We start from the raw sequence: 12,409 nt of genomic DNA on the forward strand, positions 1-12,409 counted from the left end.
TGGTGAGGTGCGGCACCATCGAACACTTTCTTTTCACCAATACTTATTTTCATGGGCTATGCCTAACCATTATTCTACTTAGTTTGTTTTTTGCAACCAAGTATTATTATGTTTCCTTTATACCAATGAACACCCATACACATTCATTATCATCAACAATTATACATGAAGAACACAATTTCACAGTATAAAGGGAGGGGCAACTCCTTGAACAATGAGTCTGCCTGAATACAATATATTATTCAACTCTACAATGTTTACAAGGCTTTATAAGTATACTTGGGAAACACCAAGTTTCATACTTAGCCAACTTTACAAATAGGCAACACCTCCGTGTGCCAACCGAGTTCCTTTCCCGAGCTGGGCGGGCGTGCCCTCACACGAGCTACTAGCCGTACTCCTCAACTGAACCTTGTTTACCACTGCACGACGGGCGGGCGACTTACCCGACTGACCCGAGACACCTCCGTGTTTCTTCTTCCACGACGGGTGGGCGACCTTCCCGAGTCACCCGAGACACCCGTGTCACACCGAACGGCAGGTGCCTTCCTTACCCGCGCCGTCACCTGATAACTGAAACCTATGCATATCATGTGTGCTTGCCCAAGAGCGGGGAGAAACTGAACTCCAGGTCCTTACACCGCATTTCCCAGACTTGGGTAGCAATTTCTGTTGTGACGCGAAATGGAAACCCCGTGTGTATTCACTGACTTGGGTAGTAGTTTTCATCGTGCCGCGAAATGGACACCCCGAGTTCCCTGAACTTTGGAGGCTCTTCATGGCCCCATGCCATGGAAATCCGAAGTTCCACATACTCTTGGGTGATTCAGGGTGTGTCAAGACATGGAAACAGTGAGTTCCCCAGACTTGGGTAGCGGTTTCGAAACACCCCAAGTTCCCGAGACTTGCGAGTTGGTTTGCATCGTCATGGAAACCCCAAGTTCCCCACGTTGGGGCATTGTTGAAAACCCCACATTTCTATCATGCCGTAAAATGCAGAAACGTGTGGTTCCATCAAGGGCGGGACATGGAAACCCCATGTTTCCCAGGCTTGGGTGCCAGGCGTGACATGGAAACTCCGAGTCTGCACAGGCTTGGGCACCGTCGGCTTCAGTCCTGGCACGACATGGAAACCCCAAGTTTCCCCAGGCCTAGGGGCTGGGGCGTGACTTGGAAACCCCCAGCTTCCCTAGGCTTGGGTGCCACTAGTTTCGGTTGTGGCGCGACATGGAAACCCCAAGTTTCCACCAGGCTTGGGCACCGGGGCGCGACTTGGAAACCCCAAGTTTTCCCAGGCTTGGGCACTGCCGATTTCGGTTGAGGCGCGACATGGAAACCCCAAGTTTCCCCAGGCTTGGGCACCAAGTCACAACTTGTAAACCCCAAAAAAATTTGCGCGAGGCGGAAACCCAAAATTTTAGGCACAACATGGAAACCCAATTTTTTTTTTGCGTCGGGCGGAACTCCCAAATTTTAGGCGCTGGGTGGAAACCCCAAATTTTTGCTGCATCATGGAAGCCCCAAATTTTAGGCGCAGGGTGGAAACCCCAAATTTTGGGCGCTGGGACGCGGCATGGAAACCCCAAATTTTGGATGCCGAGGCGCGACATGGAAACCCCCAAATTTTGGGCACTAGGGCGAGGCATGGAAACCCCAATTTTCCTCGGCTTCTATGCCTTTTCCGTCATGGTGTGGAAACCCAAAATTTTCTGCCCCCAAGCAATAAAAAAAATTTGTTTGGAGGAAGAGGCAGAGGCACGAGAGGGTTGCCCAGATTTTGTTTGTGACAAGAGCGAAGCTCTAAATCAAGGCGACCAAGGGTTGAATCTCAGTGGATCATGGCAGCAAGGCCTTTCTGCCACTTACAATACCCCATCATGTATTTAAGTCGTCTGCAAGGGATTCTTCTCAACGACTGTTTGGAATTGAACTTCAAAGCTGCCCTAACAGAGATGCTTCACAGTCGTGGTTTACAAATGACACGGGCCCTTAGGGGCGACAAAGCGACGCCTCTACTGTGGGTCGAGATACAGACAAAGAGTGACATGCACCGCTTCTAGCGTGGATTCTGACTTAGAGGCGTTCAGTCATAATCCGACACACGGTAGCTTCGCACCACTGGCTTTTCAACTAAGCACGATGACCAATTGTGTGAATCAACAGTTCCTCTCGTACTAAGTTGAATTACTATTACGGTGCATTTCATCAATAGGGTAAAACTAACCTGTCTCACGACACTCTAAACCCATCTCACATTCCCTATTGGTGGGTGAACAATCTAACACTTGGTGAATTCTGCTTCACAATGATAGGAAGAGCCGACATTGAAGGATCAAAAAGCAACGTCGCTATGAACGCTTCGCTGCCACAAGCCAGTTATCCCTGTGGTAACTTTTCTGACACCTCTAGCTTCAAATTCTAAAAATCTAAAAGATCGATAGGCCACGCTTTCATGGTTTGCATTCATACTGAAAATAAAAATCAAATGAGCTTTTACCCTTTTGTTCCACACGAGATTTATGTTCTTGTTGAGCTCATCTTAGGACACCTGCATTATCTTTTAAAAAATGTGCCGCCCCAGCCAAACTCCCCACCTGACAATGTCTTCCACCCGGATCGACCCACCGAAGTGTGCCTTAAGGCCAAAAACATGGGTAATACCCCATCTTCGCCCCATGGAATAAGTAAATTAACATTAAAAGTAGTGGTATTTCACTTGCACCGAAAACGGCTCCCACTTATTCTACACCTCTCAAGTCATTTCACAAAGTCGGACTAGAGTCAAGCTCAACAGGGTCTTCTTTCCCCGCTGATTCTGCCAAACCCGTTCCCTTGGCTATGGTTTCGCTAGATAGTAGATAGGGACAGTGGGAATCTCGTTAATCCATTCACGTGCATCACTAATTAGATGATGGGGAATTTTGCTACCTTAAGAGAGTCATAGTTACTCCCGTCATTACCCACACTTGGTTGAATTTCTTCACTTTGACATTCAGAGCACTGGGTAGAAATCACATTACGTCAGCATCCGTAGGGACCATCGCAATTCTTTGTTATAATCAAACAGTCAGATTCCCCTTGTCCATACCAGTTCTGAGTCGACTGTTCGATGCTTAGGGAAAAGCCCCAGGCAGGGGACATTCTATGCCCATAGCCCAATCGGCACCCGACTACCCGCCCTTGCCGCGAGAGCAGCTCGGGTAGACTACTGACAACCCACAAGTTAAGTGCGTAGACCCTTAGGCCTAGCCCTCAGAGCCAATCCTTTTCCTGAAGTTACAGATCCGTATTTTAGACTTCCCTTACCTACATTGTTCTATTGACCAGAGGCTGTTCACCTTGGAGACCTGATGCAGTTATGAGTACGACTGGATATGAACGGTACTCGGTCCTCCAGATTTTCAAGGGCCGATGAGGGCACACCAGACACCGCAAGATGTGCGATGCTCTTCCAGCTGCTGGACCCTATCTTTGGGTGAACCGATTCCAGGGTGGGCAAGCTGTTAAAAAGAAAAGATAACTCTTCCTGGGGCCCCCGATGACGTCTGTGGATTTCCTAACGTTGCCACCCACCACCATGTCCCGGTTCAGGAATATTAACCAGATTCCCTTTCAATGCTCATGCAGAGTGCACCCTTGATACAAGGCTTCCCCATCTCTTAGGATCGACTAACCCATGTCCAAGTGCTGTTCACATGGAACCTTTCCCCACTTTAGTCTTCAAAGTTCTCATTTGAATATTTTCTACTACCACCAAGATCTGCATTGGGGGCCAATCCACCCAAGCTCATGCTCAAGGTTTCTCAACAACCCCCACGTCCTCCTACTCATTGGAGCTAGGCAATTGCTCCGACGGTCGAGTATAGGTTGCACGCTTCAGTGCAATCCATTTTTAGGGCTAGTTGATTCGGCAGGTGAGTTGTTACACACTCCTTAGCAGATTTCGACTTCCATGAACACCGTCCTACTATCTTAATCAACAAACACCCTTTGTGGGATCTAGGTTAGCACACAATTTGGCACCATAACTCGACTTTTGGTTCATCCCGCATCGCCAGTTCTGCTTACCGAAAATGGCCCACTTTGAGCTCTCGATTCCATGGCGCGGCTCAATGGAGCAGCCGCACCCTTTTACCTATTTAAAGTTTGAGAATAGGTTGAGGGTGTTACTCCCCTGATGCCTCTAATCATTTGCTTAACCTGGTAAAACTCGCGTATGAGCTCCAGCTATCCTGAGGGAAACTTCAGAGGAAACAAGCTACTAAATGGTTTGATTAGTCTTTCACCCCTATACCCAAGTCAGACGAACGATTTGCACATCAGTATCACTACGAGCCTCCACCAGAGTTTCCTCTGGCTTCGCCCTTCTCAGGCATAGTTCACCATCTTTGGGGTCCCAACAGGTGTGCTCGCACTCAAACCCTTCGCATAAGCTCAAGGTCAGTCGATGATGCACCCCCCTCAGAGAGGGGATCTCGCCTGTCAGCTTCCTTGCACCTTGCAGGTTTTCAAACCTGCCGACTTGCACACATGTTAGACTCCTTGGTCCGTGTTTCAAGACGGGTCAAATGGAAAGCCCGCCAACCAACACCATGAGTGCGTAGGTGCACACAGCCCCCCACAAGGGTGCACGCTTCGTTCCTCAACCACCACAGTGGAAAACCGACAGGAAGTAATCCACCCGCGCTTGTGACGATGTAGCAGCTCGTGTTGGTTTGCAACTCAAGTTGAGTGGCAGACCAGCCTGAGTCGTTCAACATCTGACTGAGATGCATCGACAGCCTCCATCCGCTTCGCTCCCGGCAATTTCAAGCACTCTTTAACTCTCTTTTCAAAGTCCTTTTCATCTTTCCCTCGTGGTACTTGTTCGCTATCGGTCTCTCGCCTGTATTTAGCCTTGGATGGAATTTACCACCCAATTAGGGTTGTATTCACAAAGAACCCGACTCGCCGACAATGCCTCGTGATGCGGCAGGGTCCTGAGTTGACGGGGCTGTCACCCTCTTAGGCACCCCCTTCCAAGGGACTTGGCCCAGGTCCACCGTTGAGGACGCTTCTACAGACTACAATTCAGGTGACGTTGCCGCCAGATTTTCATGTTGGGCTCTTCCCAGTTCGCTCGCCGCTACTAGGGGAATCCTTGTAAGTTTCTTTTCCTCTGCTTAATTATATGCTTAAACTCAACGGGTGTTCTCGCCTGAGCTTAGGTCGCAAAGTTGGAGCTAAATCTGCCCTACCCGATGGGAGGACAAGAGAGAGCAAAGCAAGTTCGAGCGATGCCACATAAAGCCCAGACCAACTAACACCGACTACCCATCCAAGGGGACAAGATCACCGCTCGCTGACGCGTGCCACGAAACATCGCTTGAGGTATTTCAGCTGACCGCACTGCATGGGGCACAGACGACCAGCTCCGCTTCTCCCAAGCATATTGCAGGGAGCGCGTTTGAATGGGATACGACGCCCAGACAGACGTGCCCTCGACCGAGGCCTCGGGCACAAATTGGATTCAAAAACTCGATGATTCATGGGATTATGCAATTCACACTAAGTATCACATTTCGCTACATTCTTCATCGTAACAAGAACTAAGATATTCGTTGCTAAGAGTCCTTTCCACGTATTACTGAAAAATTGGCCACACCACTAAATAGGGGCACCCCCCACAACAAAATAAGGCTAAGGGGAAAAAGGAGGAAAAATGCATGAGAGAAAGAGAAACAAAGGTGTCTAACCCCCTCACAGGGAGAGGCTCGAATAGAGGACAATCTCCCCCAGCCCCACGCCCTCACAAAAAGCGGGGAAATGCATAGAACAGTGATCGAGAAGGACTAGGGTGGCCACCCCGGGAGCTCGCACTGCTTTTAGTCCTTCCCCAATGCCAGACCACAACAATTCCCCCTTTCCCATAAAGCTAGGGATGGAAAAGAAGAAAAGGGTAGAAAACAAGGTGAAAGAAATAGAGATCAAACATGGCTACTGGCTCAAACAAAGCACAAGATCCCCAAGCCCTTTTCCTTTGCAAAAAGGGGGGAATTAAAGGGGACGACGATTGAGAACGACTAGGGTGGGCACCTGGGAGCTCACACTGTGTTTCGTCCTTCTGGAACACCAATCCACAACAATCCCACCTTTTCTCCATAAAGCTAGGGGCCACGAGGAAGAAGGGAAGAAAATAAGAAGAAAGAAAGGGATATCAACCGTGGCTATCGACTCACAAGGGGAGGCTTCAAACATAGAACAAGCTTCCCCAACCCCGTGCCTTCGTAAAAAGGGGGGAACTGCAGGGGACGACGATCAAGAAGGACTAGGGTAGTCACCCTGGGAACTCGCACTGCTTTTCTTCCTTCCCAAACACCAATCCACAACAATCCCACCTTTTCTTCGTAAAGCTAAGGACCGAAAGGAAGAAAACAACATGAAAGAAAGAGAGATATTGAATGCGACTACCGGCCCACAGGGGAGGCTCAAATAGAGAACAAGCTTCCCCACCCCCGTGCCTTCGCAAAAAGGGGGGAACTATAGGGGACGACGATCGAGAAGGACTAGGGTGGCCACCCTCAGAACTCACACTGCTTTTCGTCCTTCCTGAACACCAATCCACAATAATCCCACCTTTTCTCTGTAAAGCTAAGGGGCCAAAGCCAAGAAGGGAAGAAAACAACATGAAAGCAACAGATATCAAACGTGGCTGCTGGCTCACAAGGGGAGGCTCAAATAGAGAACAAGCTTCCCAAACCCCGTGCCTTCAGAAAAAGGGGGGAACTATAGGGGATGGCAATCGAGAGGACTAGGGTGGCCACCCTGGGAACTCGCACTACTTTTCGTCCTTCCCGAACACCAATCCACAACAATCCCACCTCTCCTCCGTAAAGCTAGGGGGCAAAAAGGAAGAAGGGAAGAAAACAACACCAAAGAAACAAAGATCCCAAGAAAAGAGAGAAGCTCAACGACACGCCGAGTAGATGTCTGCTAACCAAAAAGAAACCAAACAAGGCACCCAATCAGAAAGCATCTCGCCTCTTCACACCCTCCCACATACATTCAGCAAAACACCCTTTCTAGCTTTACAACATAGAAAACAACCATGCAAATAAATCACAACCTAAAATTGACCAATAGAAAAGACAAGGGCCACAATGAGACCAGTGTCTGGAGCACATCACTGAGAGGTAAGCAGCCCCCCAACCCAGCGGAACAAGGCTTCAAAGGAAAAATAGATTGCTGCCAATAACACAAACCCACCCCACTATTGCACCCCTCCGTGTACAAAACACCCAACAACCTTTCCAGCGAGAAAGTCAACGGGGGTCAAAGAATCAAACTCCAAAGAGGAGTTGTCACGGGCCGACACTCAATGCTGGAGAAAGCCACGGGCCACAAATACATCGATGGTGCAAGGCCACTAGAGAGAGGGACGTTCACAAAGCAAACACCATGAAACAAACAAATGACAAAAGTCCCACAAAAAACACACAATCCAAAGGGAGTGACAAAGGCACAACCCGCTACTTCTTTTTCCCTTAGAAGGGGAGTGGCTCACGAGAGGATGAGGAATTCCCTCAATGGCAAAGGCACGATCTCGATGGAGCTCAGACTGAGGGATGGGTTTTTCATTACCTGGACACCCAACCCTTCTGCGAGGGCATGTCGAGGAACGGTCGAGAGGGACTAGGGTGGCCAACCCAATGGGTTGAACCCTCTTCATCCATCCCATACTAACCACACCCCAACAATCTCCCCTCACGAAAGGTTTGAGCTACCAAGCGTGTGCGCAACCACTCCCTCGACCCAACCACCAGCGAAAAAGTTCACCTAAGCAACACATCAACTACCGCCGCCTTTTCGAGAGAACCAACTATGGAAGCCTGCACCCTTGGCCCATGCCTTCCAACGAAAAAAAGACCGAGCACCACCGCTACGAATGAGTCCGAATTTATCCATTGTATTTACCAAGTACGTCAACTCTGCAACAACCATGGCTTGCCAAATAGATCGTCGGAAGGGCTCCCAAGAAACAAGCTTCCAAACCCCCTGCAGAAACACATTGGGGAAAGAAAAACAAAGGATGGGTGGGACAAGCACAAGCACGGCTCGCAAGCACACATGAAAAAACAAGCGTTACCTCGAGACAAGCAACCAACAATGTTCCCACCAAACACCAAACCCACTCCCCTAGAGATGCACCACCAAGTCCCACATTGCAATCGAAACCAAACCAACCCAAACCAAAAAAGAAAACCCCTACTGTCAATGATCCTACCGTAGGTTCACCTACGGTAACCTTGTTACGACTTCTCCTTCTTCTAAATGATAAGGTTCAATGAACTTCTCACGACGTCAACGGTGGCAAACCACCATCGTCGACGCAATCCAAACACTTCACCGGATCATTCAATTGGTAGGAGCGACGGGCGGTGTGTACAAAGGGCAAGGACATAGTCAACACGAGTTGATGACATGCGCTTACTAGGAATTCCTCGTTGAAGACCAATAATTGCAATGGTCTATCCCCATCACGATGCAATTTGAGAAGATTTCCCAATCCTCTCGAACCAGGAATAAAAACTCGTTGGCCGCATCAGTGTAGCACACGTGCGGCCCAGAACATCTAATGGAATCACAAACCTTTTATTTCCTCAAACTTCCATGGCCTAAATGGCCATAGTCCCTCTAAGAAGCTGGCCGCGAAGGGGAACCTCCACGTAGCTAGTTAGCAGGCTGAGGTCTCGTTCGTTATCGAAATTAACCAGACAAATCGCTCCACCAACTAAGAACGGCCATGCACCACCACCCATAGAATCAAGAAAGAGCTCTCAATCTGTCAATCCTTACTATGTCTGGACCTGTTAAGTCTCCCCATGTTGAGTCAAAATAAGCCGTAGGCTCCTCTCCTGGTGGTGCCTACCATCAATTCCTTTAAGTTTCAGCCTTGTGACCATACTCCCCCCAGAACCCAAACACTCTGATTTCTCAGAAGGTGCTAGCGGAGTCCTTAGAGAACCATCCGCCGATCCCTAGTCGGCATCATTTATGGTTGAGACTAGGACGGTATCTGATCATCTTCGAGCCCCCAACTTTCATTCTTGATTAATGAAAACATCCTTGGAAAATTCTTTTGCAGTGGTTCATCTTTCATAAAGCCAAGAATTTCACCTCTCACAATGAAATACGAATGCGCCCGACAGTCCCTATTAATCATTACTCCGGTCCTGAAGGCCAACACAATAGGACCAGACTCCTATCACGTTATTCCATGCTAATGTATTTAGAGCATAAGCTTTCTTTGAGCAATCTAATTTTTCAAAGTAACAGCATCGGAACCACGACCCAGCCAATTAAGGCCAGGAGCATGCCACCGACAAAAGGGACGGAAGGGCAGGTGCACAACGAGTAGGCAGACCGACCTTTATGACCCAAGATCCAACTACGAGCTTTTTCACTACAACAACTTAAATATACGCTATTGGAGCTGGAATTACCGCGGCTGCTGGAACGAGACTTGCCCTCCAATGGATCCTCGTTAAGGGATTTAGATTGTACTCATTCCAATTACCAGACTCGATAACCCAGTATTGTTATTTATTGTCACTACCTCCCCATGTCAGGATTGGGTAATTTGCGCGCCTGCTACCTTCCTTGGATGTGGCAGCCGTTTCTCAGGCTCCCTCTCCGGAATCGAACCCTAATTCTCCGTCACCCGTCTGTTATAGACATTTTTGTGCCTTACAGCATTGAGCATGAAATTTCCATAATCTAAGGGATCCAAAGTCCCTAAACATGTTGTTCCTACCCCTAGAGGAACAAGGCTAACAAACCACAGCGATTCACAGAAGTTCTCCACCAGAAACTGCTCAAAAACAAGTCAATTCAGGATCAATTCAGTGGCTCCACTAGCTGTCTGCGTTGAATGTCAAAGCCAACACTGGCTACCTGCACTGCAACGCAGGTAGAATCACTACCAGGGTGCGCTGAGCGAGAGTTGACATGTGGCAAGTTCATTCCATAAGGTGTCAAAACCCAGGAAGCTTCCAAAATCTTCCTCAATGACACTTGCCTCAGGGAATTCGACTATGATGAGTAAGAGGTTCCAAATCTCCAAGTGGAAGCAAGAACCTCCAAGTGGAATCAAGAACTGACAGAGAGAGAGGACACTAGTCAGATCTCAAGCTGACTCATCCTCTCTCCAAACATCTATATATAGATTTCTCCTCCATGAGATCTAGAGGCTGGAATTTTGTTATTGCAAAGAATTTATGTTGGTTTGAGATTGGAATCATTGGGTGCTTAATGCTTTGAAGGGAGGTGAAGATAGGAATTCCATTTTGCTGGGAAGGAGATGCTAGATTGGAGCCCTCTGGGTTGTATATCTTCCTGAACCTTGTTATTCATCAATAAAGCCATCTTGGTTTCTCCTATATACTGATGTATCTTTGATGTATGATTGCATTAGTATGTTTAGTTTACTTCTAATCCTGAACTAGTTATGATTATGAATCTATGTCTTTTTGTAGTGTTCTTCTCTTGTGATCTTGCAGAGACCTGTTGAAGCTGGGCGAGTGAGAAGACAAGTAGCTGGGAACTCCCAAAGAGAAGAGAAACCGGATCGAGGGACAAACGGAAGACACCGGTTAGTCCATCCATCTCTCTTCATTCTTAATTCATAAAGAAAGAATACTAGAAAAGCTGTCTCTGTTTGTTGCTAAGGCACTGTCACACCTTAGGTGGATAGAATCGTCCTACATAGGCATTTTTCCCCACAACAAATTGGCGACTCCACTGGGGACATCTGTTTAGTCATTTTATTTGTGTCTCTATCATTGTCTGTTTCATAGACTCAACAACAACAATCAAACTGCTTCTGCTATTCTCAAAAGCAAAATAGACAGTTGCTGCTTTGATCCAATCACTGGATTTGTCTATGATCTGAACAATGGACTCACAAATGATTTGATGATCCTTTGTGATAGATCTTAGTACCCCCTCAAAGCATCCCTTTGATTGTACCTTGCTTGTTGCTTTTATTTGGCCTGAAACCATTGATTAATCAGCAAACTGTGACCCAGAACCCAGTGAGAAACTCTCGTTTCTCCTTCAGTGCGACCCCTGTGAAGAGGTTCTGCATTTCAACGCAGGTCTCGTGAAGGCTACCTGTGCTGAATGTCAAAACCCCTGTGTTGAGGTTGCGCTGATCCAGTTAGGCCTTGTGTAGCTGGGGTTCTCTGCTCTGTTTTGCCTTGTGTTGATCTCTGATTTTTGCAGCTTGTAACCAGCATAGGTACCAGTCTGATAACTCCTTTTCTCTGCTTAAATTCCGCCTCCTTTTGTACAAAAAGACTGTGAGTGTTTTTATGTGTTTTTGGCGTCATTTACAGTTTTCCTTTGCATGAGTGAAATAATCATCCTGTAGTCCTTGATTCAGATCTGTTGATTGTGATCTTAGGAGAGAGTTCATTGGCTGTTTACAGTTGATTATACATTTACTTTTGCTTTTGGTTTGAGTTTGTCTCTTTTAAGTGTCGAAACAAGTGTTCATTTCGAAAGTCGTAAAGTGTTGTATTCTCTTCTACCCTTTCTGATTTTGAAAAAGTAAACTTGTTTGTATTTGTCATTTAAAAGCAAATTCAAAGTTGTACAAAAAGCTTTCTTTGTAGGCATCAATACTAAGAAAGCTGAAAACAAACACCTGCATTGTGCATTTGCATCTTGATAGTTTGCATGTTTGATTTAGGAAAAGTGCATTAGAGTGTGCTAATTACTCTTTGAGAAAAGATGGTGTCTTTCTTTTCCCTTAGTAGCTAGGATTTTCAAAGTTGAAAAGATATAAAGCTTGCTTATCATCTTTAGACTGCATTTAGGAATTGTATCATACATCTCGTGGTGATCCAGAAAGGCAAACTTCTAAAAAGATCAACTTAAAATAAACTGAATGAACTTAACAACGCTTTGCAACATAACGCACAACATAGAGGTCTAGGCTAGAGACGTATTCCGGCGTCGTAAAGCCTGGTGACTGTCGATCTCGCTGATGGTGGGTGATTCCTCCTGAGGGACGATAGTGCCAGTACGGATTGTGCTCCCACGTACCGTCGAGTATATATTGGGAGACCCCTATAGGCATAAAACCTTTATCCTTAGGAAGCCATGTCGGCCGCCCTACTGATCGCAATGCACTGAACACAGCATTCGGGAAGATTGACCGCCCGTACCTTAAAAAGTATTCTGCAGTTTTGCGAAAAGTTTGGCACACCCTCTACCTAGAACTCCATAGCAGTTCCTTTTGGCTTTTTCAGACTCTCTAACAGAAAAAGTCCATCCGAGCATTTGTCACTTCGGGCTCGTTAAAACATCGAAGGAGACTAGAGTCATCTTTAGCTTTTTCTCGACTCTTTAAAATTGAAAAAGCAAA

At 47.1% G+C, this 12,409-nt stretch overlaps 2 non-coding genes and 1 pseudogene across 2 annotated transcripts; all 3 read right to left on the reverse strand.

Annotated features, from left to right (window-relative positions):
• Positions 1–1,800: 1,800 nt before the first annotated feature.
• LOC149221971 (25S ribosomal RNA) lies at positions 1,801–5,211 on the reverse strand. The gene has a single exon (XR_016249963.1). It is a non-coding gene; the product is annotated as a 25S ribosomal RNA (ribosomal RNA).
• Positions 5,212–5,458: 247 nt separating this feature from the next.
• Positions 5,459–5,612, reverse strand: LOC149221972 (5.8S ribosomal RNA). The gene has a single exon (XR_016249762.1). It is a non-coding gene; the product is annotated as a 5.8S ribosomal RNA (ribosomal RNA).
• A 2,639-nt stretch (positions 5,613–8,251) lies between these two features.
• On the reverse strand, positions 8,252–9,968 carry LOC149221973 (18S ribosomal RNA; annotated as a pseudogene).
• Between the last annotated feature and the right edge of the window lie 2,441 nt (positions 9,969–12,409).

Source organism: Pinus tabuliformis, chromosome Q, assembly GCF_031772625.1.
Source record: "Pinus tabuliformis cultivar Carrire ecotype Pingquan chromosome Q, CPIR1, whole genome shotgun sequence".
NCBI lineage: Eukaryota > Viridiplantae > Streptophyta > Pinopsida > Pinales > Pinaceae > Pinus > Pinus tabuliformis.